Genomic DNA, 23,699 nt, shown 5'->3' on the forward strand with positions numbered 1-23,699 from the left:
CTAAAATCTGTGTGGCTATTTTATCACTCTAAAAAAACTCCAGCACTGCCCTAGAACCAGAAAACCACTTACCACAGAAATCTGCTTTGCTGAAGCATTTGTCACCCATTTTCCCTGGACCCTCTGAACCTGTCATTGTTATTTTTCCATCAATGTTCTGAGATCTCCTTACAGAGTCCAGCAAATAAATTTACCTTGGTACCTTGTGAGTTCTAGAAATCTACTATTATTTATCTCAAGTCTCAGAAACTATTTTCACAGTGAATCTATTGCTGCATAATAAATTGCCCATAAATGAGTAGTTAAAGCAACATTAATTATTTTACATGGTTTCCAAAGGTCAGAATTCAGGAACAGCTTAGCAGGATGGATCTGGCTTATCATCTCTTATGATGTTGCAGTACAGACATCATTTGAAGCCTTAAATGAAGCTGAAGATCTGCTTCCAAGATGGTTCACTTACAAGGCTGTTGGTTCAGTTTCTTGCAGAGTGGACCTTTCCCCACAACATGGTAGCTGGTTTCCCCCAGAATGAGTGATCCAAGAGCGACTAACTTAGAAGCTGCAATTGCAATGTCTTTTGTGGCCTAGTCTTGGAAGTGACATCTCAATTATGTCATATTCAATTTGTTAGAAGTAATTCACTAAGTCTAGTCAACACTTAAAGGAAAGCAAGACTTGTAGGGGGAGAGTATCACAGAATTTGTGGACATATTTTAAAACCACCACAGAGTCCAACTTCAGAAAGGCTTCCAGACATAGCAGGGAAGCCCATTAGTTTCCTCTGAATCCTAAGGCTGTCCCCAGGGAATGGTGCCAAATTGCAGAGTTCAGCCGAAACTGGGTTCAGAACCCTAGAGACCATCATTTATTATCCCATTGAGCTATGGCAGCCATCACTTACTCCTCTTGAACACACACGGATAAATCCTGGGGTATCATTAGATCCTTGAAATTTAAAAAAACATAACTTATTCACTTAGATTGCCAAGCATGCTGTTATTTTCCTCAAAACCCAGAATTATGTTAAGACGTAAGATCACAAAATACAAAGAAAGGCCATAGAATATAAAAACAAGTGGTTTTTCACGAAGAAAGAAACATTAATTCTAATTTTGTTCAGAGAAACAAATGAAAACCAAATTTTAAAAAACCCATTTATAGAAGTCTGATGCCTATTCAGCAGTACTGGTATCAAATGACAGGTCTGGAATCTGTAGGTCTAAAAATATACAAGGAAAGATCTGGGGCCTATGATCAATAAATTTTGATGAAGAGCTAGTTACTACTAACTAAATCTAACTTCCATTTCCAGGCATGATGGGATACAGGAACTAGACTTATTCTCTTGCCAGAAACAACAGAAACAATAAAACAGACAAAATACCTTTGAGATTTAAGAAACTACCTTAAGAAACTATCTTAAGAAAGAAACTATCTTAAGAAGAGCAAATTATAATACAACATTGTAAATCAACTATACTCCAAAAATAGAAAATAAAAAATAAAATAAATCCAATGATAGCACAGGAAAAAAAAAAAGAACAAATTAAACACAGAGTAAACAGAAAGGAAAAATAGAGATAGAAATAAATACAAATTGCAACTGAAAGAAAGCCCACACACAGAAAAAAAAAAATGACCCAACACAGGCAATAAAATAAATAAATAAATTTATTAATAAATAAATAAATAAATATAAATTAAATTGAAAAAACAGAGAAAAATCAATAAAACCAAAAGCTAGTTGAGAAGATCAATAAAATTGATAAATTAATAAGCCTATAGCCAGATTGGTCAGGGAAAAACAGAGAATATACAAATTACCAACATCAAGAATGAGAGTGGTGGGCTTCCCTGGTGGCGCAGTGGTTAACAATCAGCCTGCCAAAGCAGGGGACACAGCTTTGAACTCTGGTCCCACATGCCACGGAGCAACTAAGCCCATGCACCACAACTACTGAGCCTGTGCTCTAGAGCCTGTGAGCCACAACTACTGAAGCCCATGCACCTAGAGCCTATGATCTGCAGCAAGAGAAGCCACCACAATGAGAAGACTGCACACCACAACAAAGAGTAGCTCCTGCTCACCACAATTAGAGAAAGCCCACGAGCAGCAGTGAAGATCAATCAGCCAATCAACAGCCAATTAATTAATTAATTAATTTTTTTTAAAAAAGAATGAGAGTGGTGACATCACTAAAGATTCTAAAGCTATTAAAAAGATGAGAATATTATAAATAACTTTGTACCTATAAATTCAACAGCATAGATAAAATATTAAATTCCTTGAAAGACACAAACTACTAAAATTTACTCAAGAAGAAATAAGGAACTTGAATAGCTCTATATCAATTAAAGAATTAAATCTGTGGTTAAAAACCTACCTACAAAGAAAACTCTGCAAGCCCTCAAAGGTCCATTCATAGGAGGATATAGGTAGTTGAGATTCTAAGATGCTAAATACATCCAAATAAGGCACTGAATGTGGTTCTCTGCCTATCTTTTAAAATTTTAAAAAATGAGTGAATGATTTTTTGGAAAAGGAAGAAAACTCCAGGCCCAGATTTTTTCACTATTAAATTCTAAACAACACAGAAGGAAGAAACAATACCAATTCTGCACAAACACTCTCAGGAAATTGAAAAGTAGGGGATTTTCCCCAACTTGATCTATCAGATCCATGTTATCCTGATACCAAAAGCAGACAAAGACATTACAAGAAAACTATATATAGACCAATATACTTTATGAACATAGTGCAAAAATTCTAAAAATATTTTAGCAAGTCAAATTCAACAATGTATAAAACAAATAATACATCATAGCCAAATAGGGTTTATCCCAGGAATGCAAGATCAGTTTAACATTTGGAAGTCAACCTGTGTAATATACCATGTTAACAAACTGAAAAAAAAAGTCATATGATCATCTTAATAGATGGAGAAAACATTCAGCAAAATCCAGCATCCTTTGCCAATAAAAACTCTCAACAAACTAAGATTAGAAAGGAACTTCATCAACTTGATAATGGCATATATCAAAAGCCTATAGGTAGGGGAAAAGAATCAAGATGGCAGAGTAGGAGGACGTGCACTCACTCCCTCTTGCAAGAGCACAGGAATTACAACTAACTGCTGAAAAACCATCAACAGAAAGACACTGGAACTCACCAACCCCACATCCAGAGACAAAGGAGAAGTTTCAATGAGATGGTAGGAGGGACGCAATCACGTTAAAATCAAATCCCATAAATGCTCGGTGGGTGACTCACAGGCTGGAGAACAGTTATACCACAGAAGTCCTGAGGGTTCTGAGCCCCACGTTAGGCTTCCTAACCTGGTGGTCCAGCAACGGGAGGAGGAATCTCCAGAGAATCCAACTTTGAAAGCCAGCGGGATTTGATTGCAGCACCTCCACAGGACTAGGGGAAATGGAGACTCCACTCTTGGAGGACACACAAAAGAGTGTGCTCAACAGGACCCAGGGGGAAGGAGCAGTGACCCCATAGGAGACTGAACCAGACCTACCTGCTGGTGTTGGACAGTTGCCTGCAGAGGTGGGGGGCAGCTGTGGCTCACCAAGGAGACAGGGGCACTGGCAGCAGGGGTTCTGAGTAGTGTTCATTGGCATGAGCCCTTCCAGAGTCCACCATTAGCTCCACCAAAGAGCCTGTAAGCTCCAGTGCTGGGTCGCCTCAGGCCAAACAACCACCAGGGTGGGAACACAGCCCCACCCATTAGCAGACAAGCAGATTAAAGTGTCACTGAACTCCACCCACCAAATCAGATTAAAGTTTTACTGAGCTCCGCCCACCCAGCCCAACTCACCATCAGTCCCTCCCATCAGGAAGCACCCATAAGCCTCCTAGACAGCTTCCTCCACAAGACGGCAGACAATCAAGTAGTATCAGCAGTATTTCATTTTGTGAAACTGAAAATCACAGCTACAGAAAGACAGAGAAAATGAAAAGGCAAAAGACTTTGTACCAGATGAAGGGACAAGCTAAAACACCAGAAAAACAACTAAATGAAGAGGAGATAGGCACTCTTCTGGAAAAAGAATTCAGAATAATGATGGTGAAGATGATCCAGGACTTTGAAAAAGGACTGGATGCAAAGATCGAAAAGTTGCAAGAAAAGTTTACCAAAGACCTAGAAGAATTAAAGAACAAACAAACAGAGATATGCAACACATTAACAGAAATGAAAAATACTCTGGAAGGAACCAATAGCAGATTAAGTGAGGCAGAAGGGCGAATAAGTGACCTGGAGGACAGAATGGTGATCATCACTGATGCAGAAAAGAATAAAGGAAAAAGAATGAAAAGAACTGAAGACAGCCTAAGAGACCTTTGGGACAATGTTAAATGTACCAACATTCGCATTATAGGGGTCCCAGAAGGAGATGAGAGAGAGAAAGGACCCAAGAAAATACTGGAAGAGATTATAGTTGAAAACTTCCCTAACATGGGAAAGGAAATAGCTACCCAAGTCCAGGAAGTGCAGAGAGTCCCAGGCAGGATAAACCCAAGGAGAAACACACCAAGATACATAGTAGTCAAAATGACAAAAATTAAAGACAGAGAAAAGTTATTGAAAGCAACAAGGGGAAAATGACAAATGAGATACAAGGGAACTCCCATAAGGTTAACAGCTGATTTCTCAGCAGAATCTCTGCAAGCCAGAAGGGAGTGGCACAATATATTTCAAGTGATGACAGGGAAGAACCTACAAACAAGAATACTCTACCCAGCAAGGATCTCATTCAGATTCGATGGAGAAATCAAAAGCTTTACAGACAAGCAACAGCTAAGAGAATTCAGCACCACCAAACCAGCCCTACAACAAATGCTAAAGGAACTTCTCTAAGTGGGAAACATAAGAGAAGAAAAGGACCTACAGAAACAACAACAAAACAATTAAGAAAATGGTAATAGGAACATACATATCGATAATTACCTTGAATGTAAATGGACTAAATGCACCAACCAAAAGACACAGACTGGCTGAATGGATACAAAAACAAGACCCATATATATGCTGTCTCCAAGAGACCCACTTCAGACCTAGGGACACATGCAGAAAGTGAGGGGATGGAAAAAGATATTCCATGCAAATGGAAATCAAAAGAAAGCTGGAGTGGCGACACTCATATCAGATAAAATAGACTTTAAAATAAAAAATGTTATAAGAGACAAGAAAGGACACTACCTAAATATCAAGGGATCCATCCAAGAAGAAGAGATAACAATTATAAATATATATGCACCCAATAGAGGAGCACCTCAATACATAAGGCAAATGCTAACAACTATGAAAGAGGAAATCAACAGTAACACAATCATAGTGGGGGACTTTAACACCCCACTGACACCAATGGACAGATCATCCACACAGAAAATTAATAAGGAAACACAAGTTTTAAATGACACAATAAATCAGCTTGATTTAATACATATCTATAGGACATTGCATTCAAAAACAGCAGATTACACATTCTTCTCAAGTGCACATGGAACATTCTCCAGGATAGATCACATTTTGGGTCATAAATCAAGCCTTGGTAAATTCAAGAAAATTGAAATCATATCAAGCATCTTTTCTGACCACAGCACTATGAGATTAGAAATCAATTACAGGAAAAAAACACAAACACATGGAGGCTAAACAATACGCTACTAAATAACCAACAGATCACTGAAGAAATCAAAGAGGAAATCAAAAAATACCTAGAGACAAATGACAACGAAAACACAACGATCCAAAACCTATGGGATACAGCAAAGGCTGTTCTAAGAGGGAAGTTTATAGCAATACAATCCTACCTCAAGAAACAAGAAAAATCCCAAATAAGCAATCTAACCTTACACCTAAAGAAACTAGAGAAAGAAGAGCAAACAAAACCCAAAGTGAGTAGACGGAGTGAAATCATAAAGATCAGAGCAGAAATAAATGACATAAGAGACAAAGAAAACAATAGCAAAAATCAATAAAACTAAAAGCTGGTTCTTTGAGAAGATAAATAAAATTGATAAACCTCTAGCAAGACTCATCAAGAAAAAGAGGGAGAGGACTCAAAGCAATAAAATTAGAAATGAAACAGGAGAAGTTACAACAGACACCACAGAAATAAAAAGCACCATAAGAGATTACTACAAGCAACTATATGCCAATAAAATGGACAACCTGGATGAAATGAACAGATTCTTAGAAAGGTATAACCTTCCAAGACTGAATCAGGAAGACATAGAAAATATGAACAGACCAATCACAAGTAATGAAATTGAAACTGTGATTTAAAATCTCCCAACAAACAAAAGTCCAGGACCAGATGGATTCACAGGTGAATTCTATCAAACATTTAGAGGAGAGCTAACACCCATCCTTCTCAAACTCTTCCAAAACATTGCAGAGGAAGGAACACTCCCAAACTCATTCTACAAGGCCACCATCACCCTCATACCAAAACCAGACAAAGATACTACAAAAAAAGAAAACTACACACCAATATCACTGATGAATTTAGATGCAAAAATCCTCACCAAAATACTAGCCAACAGAATCCAACAACACATTCAAAGGATCATCCACCATGAGCAAGTGGGGTTTATCCCTGGAATGCAAGGGTTCTTCAATATATGCAAATCAATCAATGTGATACACCATATTAACAAATTGAAGGATAAAAACCACATGATCATCTCAACAGATGCAGAAAAAGCTTTTCACAAAATTCAACACCCATTTATGATAAAAACTCTCCAGAAGGTGGGCACAGAGGGAACCTACCTCAACATAATAGAGGCCATATATGACAAACCCACAGCAAACATCATTCTCAATGGTGAAAAACTGAAAGCATTCCCTCTAAGATCAAGAACAAGACAAGGATGTCCACTCTCACCACTACTATTCCACATAGTTTTGGAAGTCCTTGCCACAGCAATCAGAGAAGAAAAAGAAATAAAAGGAATCTAAATTGGAAAAGAAGAAGTAAAACTGTCACTGTTCTCAGATGACATGATACTATACATAGAAAATCCTAAAGATGCCACCAGAAAACTACTTGAGCTCATCAATGAATTTGGTAAAGTTGCAGGATACAAAATTAACACACAGAAATCTCTTGCATTTCTGTACACTAACAATGAAAGATCAGAAAGAGAAATGAAGGAAACAATCCCATTCACCATTGCAACAAAAAGAATAAAACACCTAGGAATAAACCTAACCAAGGACGTAAAAGACCTGTACTCAGAAAACTATAAGACACTAATGAAAGAAATCAAAGACGACACAAACAGATGGAAGGACACACCATGTTCTTGGATTGGAAGAATCAACATTGTGAAAATGATGATACTACCCAAAGCAATTTACAGATTCAGTGGAATCCCTATCAAATTACCAATGGCATTTTTCACAGAACTAGAGCAAGAAATCGTACGAGTTGTATGGAAATGCAAAAGACCCCAAATAGCCAAAGCAATCTTGAGAAGGAAAGACGGAATTGGTAGAATCAGGCTTCCTGACTTCAGGCTATACTACAAGGCCACAGTGATCAAGACAGTATGGTACGGGCACAAAAACAGAAAGGAAGATCCATGGAACAGGATAGAAAGCCCAGAGATAAACTATGGTCAACTAATCTATGACAAAGGAGGCAAGGATCTACAATGGAGAAAAGGCAGCCTCTTCAATAAGTGGTGCTGGGAAAACTGGACAGCTACATGTAAAAGAATGAAATTAGAACACTTCCAAACACCATACACAAAAATAAACTCAAAATGATTAAAGGCCTAAATGTAAGGCCAGACACTATAAAACTCCTAGAGGAAAACATAGGAAGAACACTCTTCGGCATAAATAACAGCAAGATCTTTTTTGATCCACCCCCTAGAATAATGGAAATAAAAACAAAAATAAATAAGTGGGACCTAATGAAACTTCAAAGCTTCTGCACAGCAAAAGAAACTATAAGCAAAATGAAAAGACAACCCTCAGAATGGGAGAAAGTATTGCAAACGAATCAACAGACAAAGGATTCATCTCCAAAATATATAAGCAGTTTATCCGGCTCAAGATCAAAAAAACAAGCAACCCAATCCAAAAATGGACAGAAGACCTAAATAGGCATTTCTCCAAAGAAGACATACGGATGGCCAAGAGGCACATGAAAAGCTGCTCAACATCACTAACCATTAGAGAAATACAAATCAAAACTACAGTGAGGTATCACCTCACACAGGTTAGATTGGGCATCATCAGAAAATCTACAAACAGTAAATGCTGGAGAGGGTGTGGAGAAAAGGGAACGCTCTTGCACTGTTGGTGGGAATGTAAATTGATACAGCCACTATGGAGAACAGTATGGAGATTCCTTGCAAAACTAAAAATAGAACTACCATAGGACCCAGCAATCCCACTACTGGGCATATACCCAGAGAACACCAAAATTCAAAAAGACACATGCACTCCAATGTTCATTGCAGCACTATTTACGATAGCCAGGATATGGAAGCAACCTAAATGTCCATCAACAGATGAATGGATAAAGAAGATGTGGCACATATATACAATGGAATATTACTCAGCTGTAAAAATCAATGAAACTGGGACATTTGCAGAGACATGGATGGACCTAGAGACTGTCATACAGAGTGAAGTGAGTCAGAAAGAGAAAAACAAATATTGTATACTAACACATATATGTGGACTATAGAAAAATGGTACAAATCAACCAGTTTGCAGGGCAGAAATAGAGACACAGATGTAGAGAACAAACATATGGACACCAAGTGGGGAAAGCGGGGAGGGTTGGTGGGGGGAATGCATTGGGAGATTGGGAAACCAAATTGTACACTCTAAATATATGCAGTTTATTGTAAAAAATTAAAAAAATTAAAAAATTTAAAAAAAAAACCTATAGGTAACATCATACTTAATAGTGAAAGAGAGAATGGTTTCCACTTAAGATTAGAAATAAGCCAATGATATTCATTCTCACCACTTCTATTCAGTTTCATCCTAGAGGGTCTAAACAGAGCAGCAAGTCAAGGGGGAAAGGCCAAGATAAGAAAGAAAGAGAAAATTTACCTTTATTCACAGAGAAAATAATTATGTATGTACAAAATCTAACAGAATCTCCAAAAATCTACTAGAACTAATACATGAGTTTAGCAAGGTCTCAGGATACAAGATTAACAAAAAAAAATTTGATTATATGGCAATATGTTTGCAACAAACAATTAGACATTAAAAATTTTAAATATCATTTATAATTAAAAATATGTCAAAAAATGAAATACTTAGGAGTAAATCTGACAGAAGATGTGAAAGACCTATACACTGAAAACTATAAAACACTGTTGAAAGAAATGAAAGAATAACTAAATAAATGGAAACCTATACCTTGTACCTGGGTCAGAAGACAAAATATTTTAAGATGTCAGTTCTTTTCAATTTGTTCCGTAGATTCAATGCAATTCCAAACAAAATCTCAGTAGCCTTTTTCATAGAATTTGACAAGCTAGCTCTGAAATTTATGTGGAAATGCAGAAGTCAAAAAAAAATTAAAGTAAAAAAAAAGTTAAAAAGTAGCCAAAATATTTTTGAAAAAAGAAAAAAAGAACAAAGTTGGAAGGCAAACACTATCTGAGTTCAAGACTTATTATAAAGCTATACTATTCAAGACTGTGTGGTATTGGTGTAAAGGCAGACAAATAGATCAAAACAGGAGAATAGTGAGTGAGGAAAAGGCTTTCAAAAAATGTACAAAGTAGACGCAGTGGAACAAGAATAGTTTTTTCAACAAACAGAATTGGAACAATTGTATATCCTGAGGCAAAACAATGAACTTTAATTTACAACTCATACCATCTGCAAAAATTAACTTAAAATGGATCATAACAAATGTAAAGCCTACAACTATAACACTTCTGGGATAAAAAGGATAACATCTTTGTGATCTTAGGTTAGGTAAAGATTTCTTAGACCAAAAGCACAATCCATAAAAGAAAATTGATAAATTTGATTTCACCAAAATTTAAAACTTCTGCTTTTCAAAAGATATTGCTAAGAGAATGAAAAGGCAAGCCACTGAGGAAAAGAAAACATTTTCAAAGCATGTATCTTATAAATGACTTGTATTCAGAATATATAAAGAACTTTTACAATTCAATAAGACAAACAATCCAATAAAATAAATAATGGGTAAAAGGTTTGAATATCTTCACCAAAGAAGATATATGGATGGCAAATAAACACATGAAAAGATGCTCATCATTAGTCCCTAGGGAATTGAAAATTTAAACCACAATGAGACACCACTGTGCAGGTACCATAATAAAAAAGACAGACAATGTAGAGTTTTGGCAAGGATATGGAGAAACTGGAACTTCATACATTAAAATGATACCAACCAGTTTGGAAGTCTTTTTTTTTTCCCTAATATTTATTTATTTATTGGCTGCATTGGGTCTTCATTGCTGCACACGGGCTTTCTCTAGTTGCAGTGAACAGGGGCTATTCTTCATTGCGTTGTGTGTGCTTCTCAGTGTGGTGGCTTCTCTTGTTGCAGAGCATGGACTCTAGGCACTCAGGCTTCAATAGTTGTGGCACGTTGGCTCAGTTGTTGTGGCTCGCAGGCTCTAAAGTTGTGGCACACAGGCTTAGTTGTTCTGAGGCATGTGGGATCTTCCCAGACCAGGGATTAAACCTGTGTCCCCTGCATTGGCAGGCAGATTCTTAACCACCGTGCCACCAGGGAAGCCCTGGAAGCCTTTTTAAAAAGTTAAATATACACCTATCCCATGATCCAACCAACTTTTAGCATTTACTCAGGAAGAAAGTAAGCATATCTTTATACAAATATTTGTATAGCAGACTTAATTGTAATAGTCCAAAACTGGAAGCAACCCAAATGTCTACCGAAGGGGGGAATGGATGAACAAATTGTGGTATATCCATGCAATAGCTCAGAATAAAAAACAATAACTTTTTTTGTGCGTGTGTCTGCAGGGGTACATCAGGCATTTGTGGAAATCTTTATTTCTTCAAGTCATCAAATCTCAATTTTTGTAAATTACCCCAGCAGTAATTAACAAATAGTCCTCAGTCGGCTTAGAGTCATACATGACTTTTTTAATGCACAAGCCACTGCATCCTTTGAGGGCAACTTGGGATCTAGAGAGGCTTCTTGCCAGCCTGGAGCATTCTGATCTGCTTCAGGAATGCTCTGTCCTGGGGGTGAGTATGATGGTAATTTTAAAACTTTCTACTGAAGAATAGTTGATGAACAATATTATATAAGTTATGGGTATACAATATAGTGATTCACAATTTTTAAAGGTTATGCTCCATTTATAATTAGTATAAAATAATGGCTCTATTCCCTGTGTTGTACAGTATATCCTTGTAGCTTATTTTATACATGATAGATTCTACCTCTTAATCTCCCACCCCACATTCCCCCATCCCCGCTTCGCTCTCCCCACTGGTAACCACAATTGGTTCTCTATATTTGTAAGTCTGTTTCATTTTAAACAATGAACTATTGATACACAAAACAGCATGAATAAATTTCAACATAATTTTACTGAGTGGGAGAATTCAGATCCCCTAAAAAAAGTACATACTGTATTATATATATAAATATAAAAAACTCTAGAAAATCAAACAAATTTACAGTGACAGAAAATAGACTAGTGTTTACCTGGGCAGGGAGTGGCTAGAGAGGGGATACAGAGACTTGTGAGGGTGATGAATACGCTCCATACCTTGATTATGGTGATTGCTTCACAGGTGTGTGTATAAATACACCAAAACTTATCAAACTGTATGCTCCAAATATATGCAGTTTGCTGTATACAATTATACTTCAATAAAAATGTTTAAGAATTGTAATAAAAGTGATAATTTAGCAAGGACTTGAGGGAAGTGATGAAGTTAGCCTTGTGGATAACTAATGGCAGATTTTTAAAAACATATTAAGCAAATATTTGCAGTAAACCTTTTTTTTTTAAACCCCACAACTTTTCCTTCTAGTATAATACAGTATTACCTTTTGCATCAGTTAGGATTAGCTTTGGCTGCAAGTAACAGCAAATTTAAAAAGCTAGGAGCTAAAAAATCTCTCTTTCATTAATATAGGCAGTTTGGGGCTGGTATGACTCCATGTTGATTAGAGACACAGATTCTTTCTAATTTGTTGCTACAGATTCCGTTTTGTGATCCTGGCTACTGTGGGTCCTGCCAAAACATTTAAGAAGTCTGCCCCTCCTGTTAGGATACTTAGAAGTTGTGTATACACTCTTCTGCTTACATCCCATTGGCTAGAACTTAGTCACGTGACCACAGGCAGGCAGGGAAAACTAGGAAATGCTGTTTCATTCTGAGTTGCCATGTGTGCAGATGAAAGAGGAAGAGGGAGAATAAGGATTTTAAGAGACATCTAATCCGTCTTTGCCATATCTTCTTCTTTTTTGAAGACAACTCCTTTTCTCTTACAGAGTGTGTGGTTCCAGTGAAGGCTGCCAATCATCTTAACATCTCGTTGGTCACAGAGATGGGTGCATGACCTAAGCTGGACCAATGGGAGTGACAAAGTTGGGAGATGGAAACTTGGGAGCCCCTGGAAGTCATGGGATCATCCTCAGGAAAGCCAATGTGCAGAAGGCAGCAAAGACTGAAAGAAGGGTCCTGAAGGTATTCAAATCCCTGCTCCACTTACACTTGAGGCTTACTTGGCCACACTACTCACCCCTCATTTATGTTACCTGAGACAATATACCTTCTACAGCTCAGATGTTAACCAAAGAGAGCACTAATGGACCAGTTTTGGCCCTTGTGCAGCCTCCTAAGGGGCCAGTTTCACTAAAGAATTAACACTACCTTTGAAGCAATTCACATAAGAAGAAAGATAAATGGCTAGTAAACATATAAAACGATGCGCAGTATCACTTCTAATTAGGGAAATAATTATTAAAACAAAAGAAGGATACTTTTTGTTTGCTTAGCAGATTGACAAAGTTTCAAAAACTGGTTAATGTTCAATTCCTCTTAATGAGAAAACACACATTTTAATATACAATTATGAGAATGTAAATTGGTACCACGTTTGTGGAGAAAATTTTCCAATACTGACCACGATTTAGAATGAAAGTATCTTTTGACCAGCAATTTACTTTTAGGAAACTTCACTCCAGAAAACTGTGCATAAGGATATTCATCAGAGCACTATTTAAACAAGTGCAAGTTGGAGTCAAAGGAAAACGTTTTTTAATAAAAACAGTTCCAATAAATTATGGTACAGTCATATGATGGTACATTTTAAAACAATTTTATAACAAGGTTGTTTATAACTATGGCCCTATGGTATATACATAAAACTATTGTGGAGAGTAGGATGACTTTATGTGGTAGCATGTAGGTGGTACACTGTTAAATGGAAAGAACAAATTACACAACGGTATATAAAATATAATCCCATTTATTAAAAAAAATACACACATAGAGCCTATCAAAATTTGGGATTCCTTATTTCTCTGACTAGGACCTTACTTGCATTTTTTTAAAGAATTGCAACGAGACAAAAATCAAAGAATAGCAAGAGAGAGAGAGATGTAAAATAGGTTTGTTTGTTTTATTGTGGGAGATGTGTGTGTGTGTGTGTGTGTGTTTTGCAGTCCGACCAGGTGTTGTCCTGATACCAATCATACTACCCGTGTGCCTCTGCCTGAAGGTGAGCTTGCTCAATGATCTGAATGGGATTGGGCCCCAGAGTTGGCTCTGCTCACCAGGCAATGAGTGTCAACAGCATGGGGGATGTCCTGTTCCCTCTGCAGAACCTTTTCCAAACGAAGAGAGCAAATGTTCTAAAGCAGGAGGATGTTCAGATGCCTTCTACTAATTTCCTCAGAGCACAAATTGTCAGCCCATAGTGATGGCCAATGGCCAACCTTGACCTCTTGAGGCCCTGAGAGACAGACAGGTTTCTCCTCAGTCTTTTGTAGAAACGCAAAAAGCAAGCAATGCTTTCTATACTAAGTGTGGAGCAGGGTACTTATGGATGTTCCACAAATTCTCCTTTATGGCAGATGTGAGTCTTATCTTCTTGGAAAGATCACACAGTCTTGATGTAACTTGCTTAAGAATAATAGACGGTAGTTACAGCCTGTTCATCTCATCTGTTCTCCATGAAAAAAAAAGATAATCCTAATATATAGTGTTAGGGGCATCAGGTCCCCCCATCCTTAGGGATTTCCTTAAGGTTGTGCATAAATAAAGGTCTGAAAGGAGACACAAGAAACCATCCCTAGTGGGTACCCAGAGGCAGTGAGAACAGAGAGGATGGGGGTAGGAAGGTTTTCTGTGTGGTTTGAATATTTTACAAGTGTTTATTACTTTGTAATTAAACTCTTTTCTTTCCTGCTAAGACTTCATGCTGTATACCTATTGTGTGTGTGTGAAAATGGACACCCCCCCCAAAGGAACTTCCCTGGTGGTCCAGTAATTAAGGCTCAGCAGCCAAAAAAAGGGACCCCCCCCCCCAAAAAAAAATATAATCTGAGGAAAAGCTTGGCCCTGCATTTTCCTGTCTACTTCCATGAAAAAGTTGAATCACTCTCCATTTAGGTATGCATACTGGTTAGGTGCTTTCCTTTCATAAAGGGTATCAATTCTAGGCTGATTATGCTTAATTATAACATAGAACTTCTACACTTCAGGCTCTTCTGAGAAAATACAACCTTGAATTTTCTGGTGTTGAATTATTAACAAACGTTTAGTTGTAAAAATCATGTTCAGGGAGAACAACCTGATGGGAATGGACCCATTCTCTAGTCATTCTAAATTTTGTCAGGTTTGGGGACAGACCCTCAGAGAGATTTCTTGGGCTACATTGTCCCAACATCCCTCTCCTTCATGACATGACCCTTTTCTGACCTGCATTTTGGCATTTTGCCTTGAGTCTACACTGAAAGGTATTTTAAGAAACAGCCACATTTTAGTCACCATGGTATAATACTGTAGAATTGTTATTAAAAACATTTTCTGGACATTACAACAATATAGGAAAAGCAACATTTTTTCCTGAGCATCTGGTCCTCTTTTATCTTATGGCTACTGTGAATCTTGTAGTAGCTTCGCTTTCCCTTGGGCATTAGGAAACTCGGAGCCAAGTTTGTGTTTTTCTCGGTATCTGTGTAGAAGTTCATGGATGGATTTTTAGTGCCTGGACATAATGTTATATTATATTTTCAACCCTAGGTATTATATCTTTCTACCTTTTTACTTTCCCTTTGCTTCCTTTCCTCATTTATATTAGTAGATTTTTATTATTATATTTTATGTATTTCTATAAATGACTCCAAATCCTTTAAAAAATAAATAAAATGTACTAAGGGATTCATTTTACCTTTGGAGCATATAATTTGCTAAACCTTACATGATTCAAATCAGGATTCCAAAGTCTTGTATAATGGTTCTGATTATACCATGTTAATACCAGTGTCCTCAATATCAACATCAAACCCTATTATCACAACTCTAGAGTGACCATGCGAGTCACAGAATGTTATGGAGTCGATATTGTCTAGAATAAGCTATTGTGTTTTGGGTTAGTGACAAATATCATAAGACTTGCACTCTAGATCCAGTTAGTTTGTTCATTCATTAAATATTTATTACTAGTTTACTATGTACTGGGCACACAGTTAGGTTCTGTGGATACAACAGTAAACAAAAAATAGCCATGGCCTGTGCCCTCATAGAGTTTATAATCTAGAAGTGAAGACAGGCACTAATCAAATAATCCCACAGATGTAATTACAGGCCATAAGCAGGCTTTGGGAGCATATGATGTGGAATCAGAACTTGTTTTGGTCAGGGAAGACTTCTTTGAATTGAGATCTGCCGGATATCTGGAAGTTTGGGGAGAGGATAGGAAGAAAGCAAGAAGCATTTTGGGAAGTAGGAAAAGTGTGTGCAAAATCCATGTGGCCTGGGACTTCCCTGGTGGTCCAGTGGTAAAGAATCTGCCTTCCAATACAGGGGACACGGGTTCAATCCCTGGTCCAGGAAGATCCCACATGCTGTGGGGCAACTAAGCCCGCGAGCCAAAACTACTGAGCTCGTGCTCCTCAACTAGAGAGCCCACCCCGTAAAGTACAGAACTCACGTACCCCAGAGTCCACGTGCCACAACTAGAGAGAGAAAACCCGCAGGCCACAACTAGAGAGAAGCCGGCGCGCTGCAACAGAAAGATCCCACATGCCCCAAAAAAGATCCTGCGTGCCACAACTAAGACCCAATGCACCCAAAAACATAAATTAAAAAAAAAAAAAAAAAAATTCATGTAGTCTGAGGGAGCGCAGTGCAATGGGGAAACTGAAAGAGGAGCCATGTGGTGAAATGCAGACTTCTGAGGGACAGTGGTGCTAGCTGAGGCTATGCCCACAGACAAGTGGAATGCCACTGAAGCATTTCAAATAATAACTATCTGTGAGCTATGATAAATGACCCAACCTTTCTAAGCCCGTTTTCTCCGGTGTAAAACTGATCCTTAAGTGCATGGTAAATGCTGAGCTACCAATCCAGATCTCAGTAAAGTTACCATGGGGATTTAAGCTAAACTTTCTCTAGGGACCAGCACACTGGAAATTTCCATCTACTCAAGAGGAAAGCCATCTATAGAAAAAGAGCCTTTGGGGAGTTGTGGTTTTTGTAAATGAAAGTATGCGCTGTGAAAGAACAGTCTCAAATGTAAACAGGTCTGGATGGGTAACCGACATGGATCAGTATGTAGCCTATCCCCTTCAGGTAAAAGGCTTTTCCTTAATGCTTATGCTATTCTCCACAGAAAACTTGCAATATGCAAAACACTTTCAGATATATTGTTTTGTTTAATTCACACAACAAGTCTATGACTTAAGTATCATTTTTTACCTTTCAATGATGAGGAAACTAGGTACCAGAAAACCAGGCAATTTACCCAAGGTCAGATCACTAGAAAATAATAGAGCTGGATTCAAACTCAGGTAGTCTGACCCAAATCCATATAAACAACAGTCATCACAGGGGTCTTTACAAGAATGAATGTGGCTGGAATTCCCGGTCAGACCCCCTAGTGACAGTGAAAATGAGGGGAGAAGGGAAAACTGGATTTATGAGTCTTCATTCTGTGAACCTAATGTAAAAGGAATCTTATCTTCTAAGGAAATGTCCTCAGTTTCTCTCATCAACCTAGTCAGGTAGGGCAGGAGCAGAAAGTCATTTATCAATGTATAGTCAACCCTTGGTATCTGTCAGAGATTGGTTCCAGTACCCCTGAGGATACCGAAATTCACGGATGCTCAAATTCCTTATATAAAATGATGTAGTATTTGCATATAACCTACACGCATTCTGCCATATACTTTAAATCACCTCTAGATTATTTAAAATACATAATACAATGCAAGTGCTGTGTAAATAGTTGCCTGCACAGTGTAATTTTAAGTTTTGCTTTTTGGAACTTTCTGAAAATTTTTTTTGAATATTTTTGATCTGCTGTTGATTCAGTCTTTGGATGTGGAAACCATAGATATGGAGGGCCAACTGTATGTAACTACATGAGATGGTCCCCAGCTTAAAAAAAGGAAGTGAAACAGATAAACCCTCTGCCTATGGAGATAAAATGTTCCATTTCCCCCAGATGGCCTCGACAGGGGGTGGGTTTTGTGAGACCTATGCTTTATAAAGAGAAGGGAAATGTCACCAGACTCATATCTGTAGAACTTTGTTAGTGTTCCGTAGAAAGGGAGAAAATAACATGGTACCAGCTGTTAATACTTCTGTTTTAATAAGAAAACCACCTTTGGAACAAAATCAGACCCACACTGGGATAGAATAGGATGTCCCAGACACAACAAGTACTAACTTGGTGTGGGATTATTAAGAAACAAGCTCTACAATCCTGCTGAGTCTATGAGCAGGATCTATTTTCAGTTTTCAACTTATCCTGAGACACTGTAATCCTCTTGCCAAGTTGAATTAGAGAAGCATCTGTGGAAACCGATTAAGAATGTCACATTACCTAGGAAGAGAGCAACAGAGTGCTGTAAACTCTTACCTGGATAAAAGTGTCCAAAAGTGAAAAAAAGAAAAAAAAAGCCTAGCTAGTTGTAGAGTCAAATCTTTTGTTAACAAGGAAAAGGGAGGACCTCCTCTGGATGGACCAACTCCATACTCCCCAGGCAACTAGATTTCCATTTTTCTACTTTGGACAGTCCCAAGCTGAGCATGATTTGGCCTGAGAATCAAGTTTTCTTTATAGACTTCTTTGCCTGCATGCTTGACTTCTGCTGTCCAGACCTCTTGCAGAGGCTGTGCTCTTACCCCATTTTTGCTCAGTGGGTTCCTAACCATCCTCCTGGCTTTGAGTATCCCTGATCTCCTAAAGCATTCCTTTGGGATTTCTGGTCAACTTGGTTGCTGTCTGCTTGCCTAGTTTCTGGCACACGCTGAATTTTGCCTGCCTTTGGCTTCTGGATCACTAATTTTTTTGGGGGGAGGGGGAGGAGGGAGTCTTGTGTACTTCTAAACTGTCTTTTCATGCTTGCTGGCCCACAGCCTAGCAGACATCCACTTCCAGCTTTCCTTACCTGTATGATTTTTTTTACTTGCTTTTGCAAAGCACTATCATTATTCACAACCCCAGAACTGACATTGTTAAAGCCTGAGACGGAGCAATCAAGAGGAAATACCTTTTAGGAAAGAGGAAATGCAAGATTAGAGTAGAAGGTTGTTTACCCTTCTTTAGATCTGAATCTCAAAAGGCAATAATAAAGACTATAAAGTTTAAAAAAAGTCTGAATTCTAAGAGAAAGCCATTTATTGTTGGTAATACATGTAACAGAACAGTAATTATCTAAGAATAATGTAAAATAAAAACAGGATAGATCATTGATTCTTAATAATATTCTATTTTTAACTCAAAATGGATTAAAGACCTAAATGTAAGGCCAGACGCTATAAAACTCTTAGAGGAAAAATAGGCATAACACTCTTTGACATAAATCACAGCAACATCTTTTTTGACCCACCTCCTAGAGTAATGAAAATTAAAACAAAAATAAGCAAATGGGACCTAATGAAACTTAGAAGCTTTTGTACAGCAAAGAGAACCATAAACAAGATGAAAAGACACCCTCAGAATGGGAGAAATATTTGCAATCAAAGCAACTGACAAAGGATTAATCTCCAAAATATACAAGGAGCTCATATAGCTCAGTATCAAAAAAAACCAAACAACCCAATCAAAAAATGGGTGGAAGACTTAAAATAGACTTAAAATTTCCCCAAAGAAGACATGCAGATGGCCAATAAACACATGAAAAGATGCTCAACATCGCTACTCATTAGAGAAATGCAAATCAAGACTACAATGAGGTATTACCTCACACAGGTCAGAATGGCCATCATCAAAAAATCTACAAACAATAAATTCTGGAGAGGGTTGAAGAAAAAAGAACCTGCATACACTGTTGGTGGGAATGTAAATGGATACAGCCTCTATGGAGAACAGTATGGAGATTCCTTAAAAACTAAAAATAGAACTACCATATGACCCAACAATCCCACTACTGGGCATATACCTAGAGAAAACCATAATTCAAAAAAACACATGCACCCCAATGTTCATAGCAGCACTATTTACAAGAGTCACCTAAATGTCCATCAACAGAGGAATGGGATAAAGAACGTGTGGTACATATATACAATGGAATATTACTCAGCCATAGAAAGGAATGAAATTGGGTCATTTGTAGAGATGTGGATGGACCTAGAGAGTGTCATACAGAGTGAAGTAAGTCAGAAAGAGAAAAGCAAGTATCATATAATAACACATATATGTGGAAATTAGAAAAATGGCATAGGTGATCTTATTTGCAAAGCAGAAATAGAGACACAAATGTAGAGAACAAATGTATAGATACGAAGGGGGAAAGGGGTAAGGTGGGAGGAATTGGGAGACTGGGATTGACACATATACACTATTGATACTATGTATAAAATAGACAACTGATGGGAACATACTGTATAGCACAGGGAACTCTACCTAATACACTGTGGTAACCTAAATGGAAGTCCAAAATGGAGGGGATATCTGTATGTGTATGGCTGAATCATTTTGTTGTGCAACGGAGGCTAATACAACATGGTAAAGCAACCATACTCCAATAAAAATTAATTAAAAAAATAATATTCTATTCTTCATACCAAGAAAATTTTATTCCTTTGAACTATATGCTTTTAGCTTATGAAATTTTGAATATGTGAATTTAGATTTTCTTTTAAATGGGTAAAATTGAATTGTGCTATTTTCATAGGGATACACTGGCTCCTTTTGAAAGATTTACTTTTAGACTGTAGGAATTTATGAGAGTTAATTCTTAAGGTACATATATAGCAAGCCATTCCTTACCAACAATATATTTTTCTTATAAGTGTATTTTTCTTATAACTCTTGTCCCTTCAAAATTTATAAATGATGTGACTCTAGAATTGTATAATTGTAATTTTCTTTGGAATCAGAAAAGCAAATCCAGTTATTTTTGTAATTTCCAGAGTAGTATAAGCTTTGTTTTATTTTAAAGTGAATAGAGCAAAACAGCAGAAATATGTAGGGAGTCAGACAGCCTGTGATAAAATTCCAGCTGTGCAGCCTCAAAGTAAGACCTGGGGCAAATTACTCAATGTCTCTTCACCTGAGAAAGATTTTTAACCAATTCTGCCTCCTCAGTCTGTGACCTGGAATCAAGTCACCCTTGCCACTGGTTTAATCTAGACAAGATTCTAAACTTTACCTCTCTCCAAATGTCCCCATTCTAATAGTTAGACCTTTGCCTTGACTCCTGTTTCAAAATTTGTGTTCCAGCTGCCTATCCAGCACAGTTGATCACCTCTAGGTTTACAGCCCTGCCCTTCATACAGTTTGTGGTTATAGACCCTGACAGTCTTTAGATAGATCTCCCAGTTACCACTTTCAACCTGCTGGTCTGAATCCCAGAGTACCATCTCCCCCTGAGCTGCTTGATTTTCTGTCACCTCGACTCAGTGATCAACTTCTGCCTTGGGCCTCTCATTGACAACTATGGTCTGATACCTAGAAATGTTTTGAACACTTGCTGGCATGCCAGTATTCCCAAGTTCTAATCTTATCCCAGAGGATATGTTCAAGACTGTTTCTCTTCCCCTCTCTGGCATTAGAGGGCCATACCCAGCCTACTTCCAAGATGCCAGATATGTGATTCTGTATTACATGATCCTATAGCACTAAGAAATTGTTAAATTGTGTTCATTATAGTCTGTTTAATAAGATAGGGACTTGGGTGACATAGTTCAAAATGATCTCTATTAATGTAACAATGGTCAAAAGTTTTATAAGAGTTGGTACTTAAAGGGATGAGTTTTGTTTTCTAAGAAAATTAATTTGTGTGGAAAAGCTCATTCCCCTAAAATTCAAAAATGGGTTTTTACCTAAAGCTTTTTGGGAAAGTTTGTTGAAGATGCTGACTCGCCGTGAAGTTGTTCAATAACAAATTTCAAAAGAATGATTGTAAACAAACCTACTTATACAGTTATACCTTTGAATTTAAAAAAAAACCCAAAAAACCTTTTAATATTTCTTTTCATCAAAAAAAAAAAAAAAGGTAATCTTTCATGGCCTTCCAGCATTTTATTTTATTTTACTTTACTTTTGTTTTATTTTATTTTTTTGGCTGCTCCACGTGGCTTGCAGGGTCTGACCAGGGATTGATCCTGCAATGAAAGTGCCAAATCCTAATCACTGGACCACCAGGAAATTCCCAGCAGCATGGTATTTTAGACATCTGTGTGCAGTGCTTACTCTGTGCTAGGTATAATGCTAAAAGCTTTATAACATATAACTTCATTTAATCTTCACACAGGTTTATGAACTTACTACTAAAGATGAAACCGAAACAGAGAGATTTTAAGTAATGTGCCTGAGGTCACACAGCTAGAAAGTGGCAGAACCAGACAGTTTTTCTGTCTCCAGATAGCTCCTAATCATTACATGGAAACAATAAACACGGGAAAAAAAGAGAAGAAAAGACAAGAAGAAGAGAGAAAGAAAGGAGAAGAAAACTCAGGAAAAGATAAGGAATATGTGCCACACGAAGTTTGCAACCCTTATGACATTTTCTGAACTGGTTAGTTATAACTGGATTTTACTCGGGGTAATCAACAAGGAAACAGATGGGTCCTCTAAGACCTCGGCTATCATCTGAGTGAATCGGCTGTTTCCTGGATTAGGATGGTTATTCTTGTGTTCAAAAGAACTGGGAAATATTTAGGGCTGGTTTTCAGAAGGAAAGAAACACTACAAATCACCCAATGAACAGTGCTCTGGCAGTGCTACCAGGTCTTCTCTTGCTGCATTATGTCTCTACGCAATTTTCCCCTTTGGTAGAGAGCATGGCATATCTCATAATCCAAATTAAGAGGGTAGTCAAACCATATTGTGGAACGCTGTTTGAATACCATGACATTAACAGTTTGTCTATATGAAACCCCAAGACTATTGCCAGAGGCTGAAAATATTCTGAGTCTCAGACAAGTTCATATCCTGCTGAAGACCTTAGCCCACCATAATAAGGTAATCCCTTCAATAACTCCCCCCTGACAGGTTTTATATGATCATTTCTGACACACTTGCTACAGTCATTGTGAATTCTCAATACAAGACTTTTATTGCAACCTTTTTGTTAGGGAGAATTTCAATTTCCAGAATTTTAGTGTTATGCCTCAAGTAAGACAAAATCCTAGCACCTAATTATTATAGGCTATTCCTTTTCTCGAGGAACTATTCCCCGCCAAATGTCTCAGTGAATGTACCGATAAGAATAAGGAGTGGAATAAATGATTCTGTTTCAGATTCTGAATGTTGCTTTTCCAGTTTAAAACATCTTTAAAATATATTCTATTCTTATACCTTTATATTCTCCTGGCACCCTCATTTATTCATTCTTTCATTCTTTCAACAAATATTTATGAATTACGTTCTACATGCCAGGTACTTTGCTGGGTATTAGAGACATAATAATGAACTAGAATCCTAATTATTCCTTTTTTTCTTTTATGAAGCATTCCATATAAAAAACAGGTACACAAAATTCTTGCCTACTTTATATTAAGTTTCTGTGTTCCATACTCTTAACATCATTTCATAACATTTTGGAAATAAAAGTTTCATAATACTTGGTGCTGGTGTTAGTGGAAAATTAGAGAACCATTGTATTTTTTTAATCCAATATCCAATTTGTGTTTTCACAGAAGATAAAACAGAGCCCTGTCTCTCATTTTTGTCTATGTTCTCATGCTTAAAATACAACAGACTTCATTTTTCCTGGAGTACAAATTCAGTCTCCATCTTGCCTTACCAATACCCTAAGCCATCTAGTGAATACAGGCTAAACAGTGTGAATAAATAATCCATTTGTCTATTCTTTTCTCTAGGAAGTTCTGGTAAAGCCTGGGTTCTTTTTTAATTGCACTGTTAATCCAGAGCCTAATCTCCTCTCTTCTGTACTCTTCACTAGTTCCTTGCTTGCTTCCCATTTTGAAGCTTCATAGATGCTCCTGATTGGGTCTACTTTCCCAAATCACTATGAGGTTAACTCAGAGGTCAGAAAG

General features: G+C 37.4%; 1 long non-coding RNA gene across 1 annotated transcript in view; it reads left to right on the plus strand.

Moving 5' to 3' along the window:
* Window positions 1-22,926, plus strand: part of LOC130844670 (uncharacterized) — a 36,926-nt gene extending 14,000 nt beyond the window's left edge. The window contains exons 2-3 of the long non-coding RNA XR_009051227.1: window positions 12,512-12,707; window positions 21,953-22,926. This is a non-coding gene — a long non-coding RNA (uncharacterized LOC130844670). The remainder of the gene's footprint in view (window positions 1-12,511; window positions 12,708-21,952) is intronic.
* The last annotated feature ends 773 nt before the right edge of the window (window positions 22,927-23,699 follow it).

The sequence above is a fragment of the Hippopotamus amphibius genome, chromosome 1, assembly GCF_030028045.1.
Source record: "Hippopotamus amphibius kiboko isolate mHipAmp2 chromosome 1, mHipAmp2.hap2, whole genome shotgun sequence".
Taxonomy (NCBI): Eukaryota; Metazoa; Chordata; class Mammalia; order Artiodactyla; family Hippopotamidae; genus Hippopotamus; species Hippopotamus amphibius.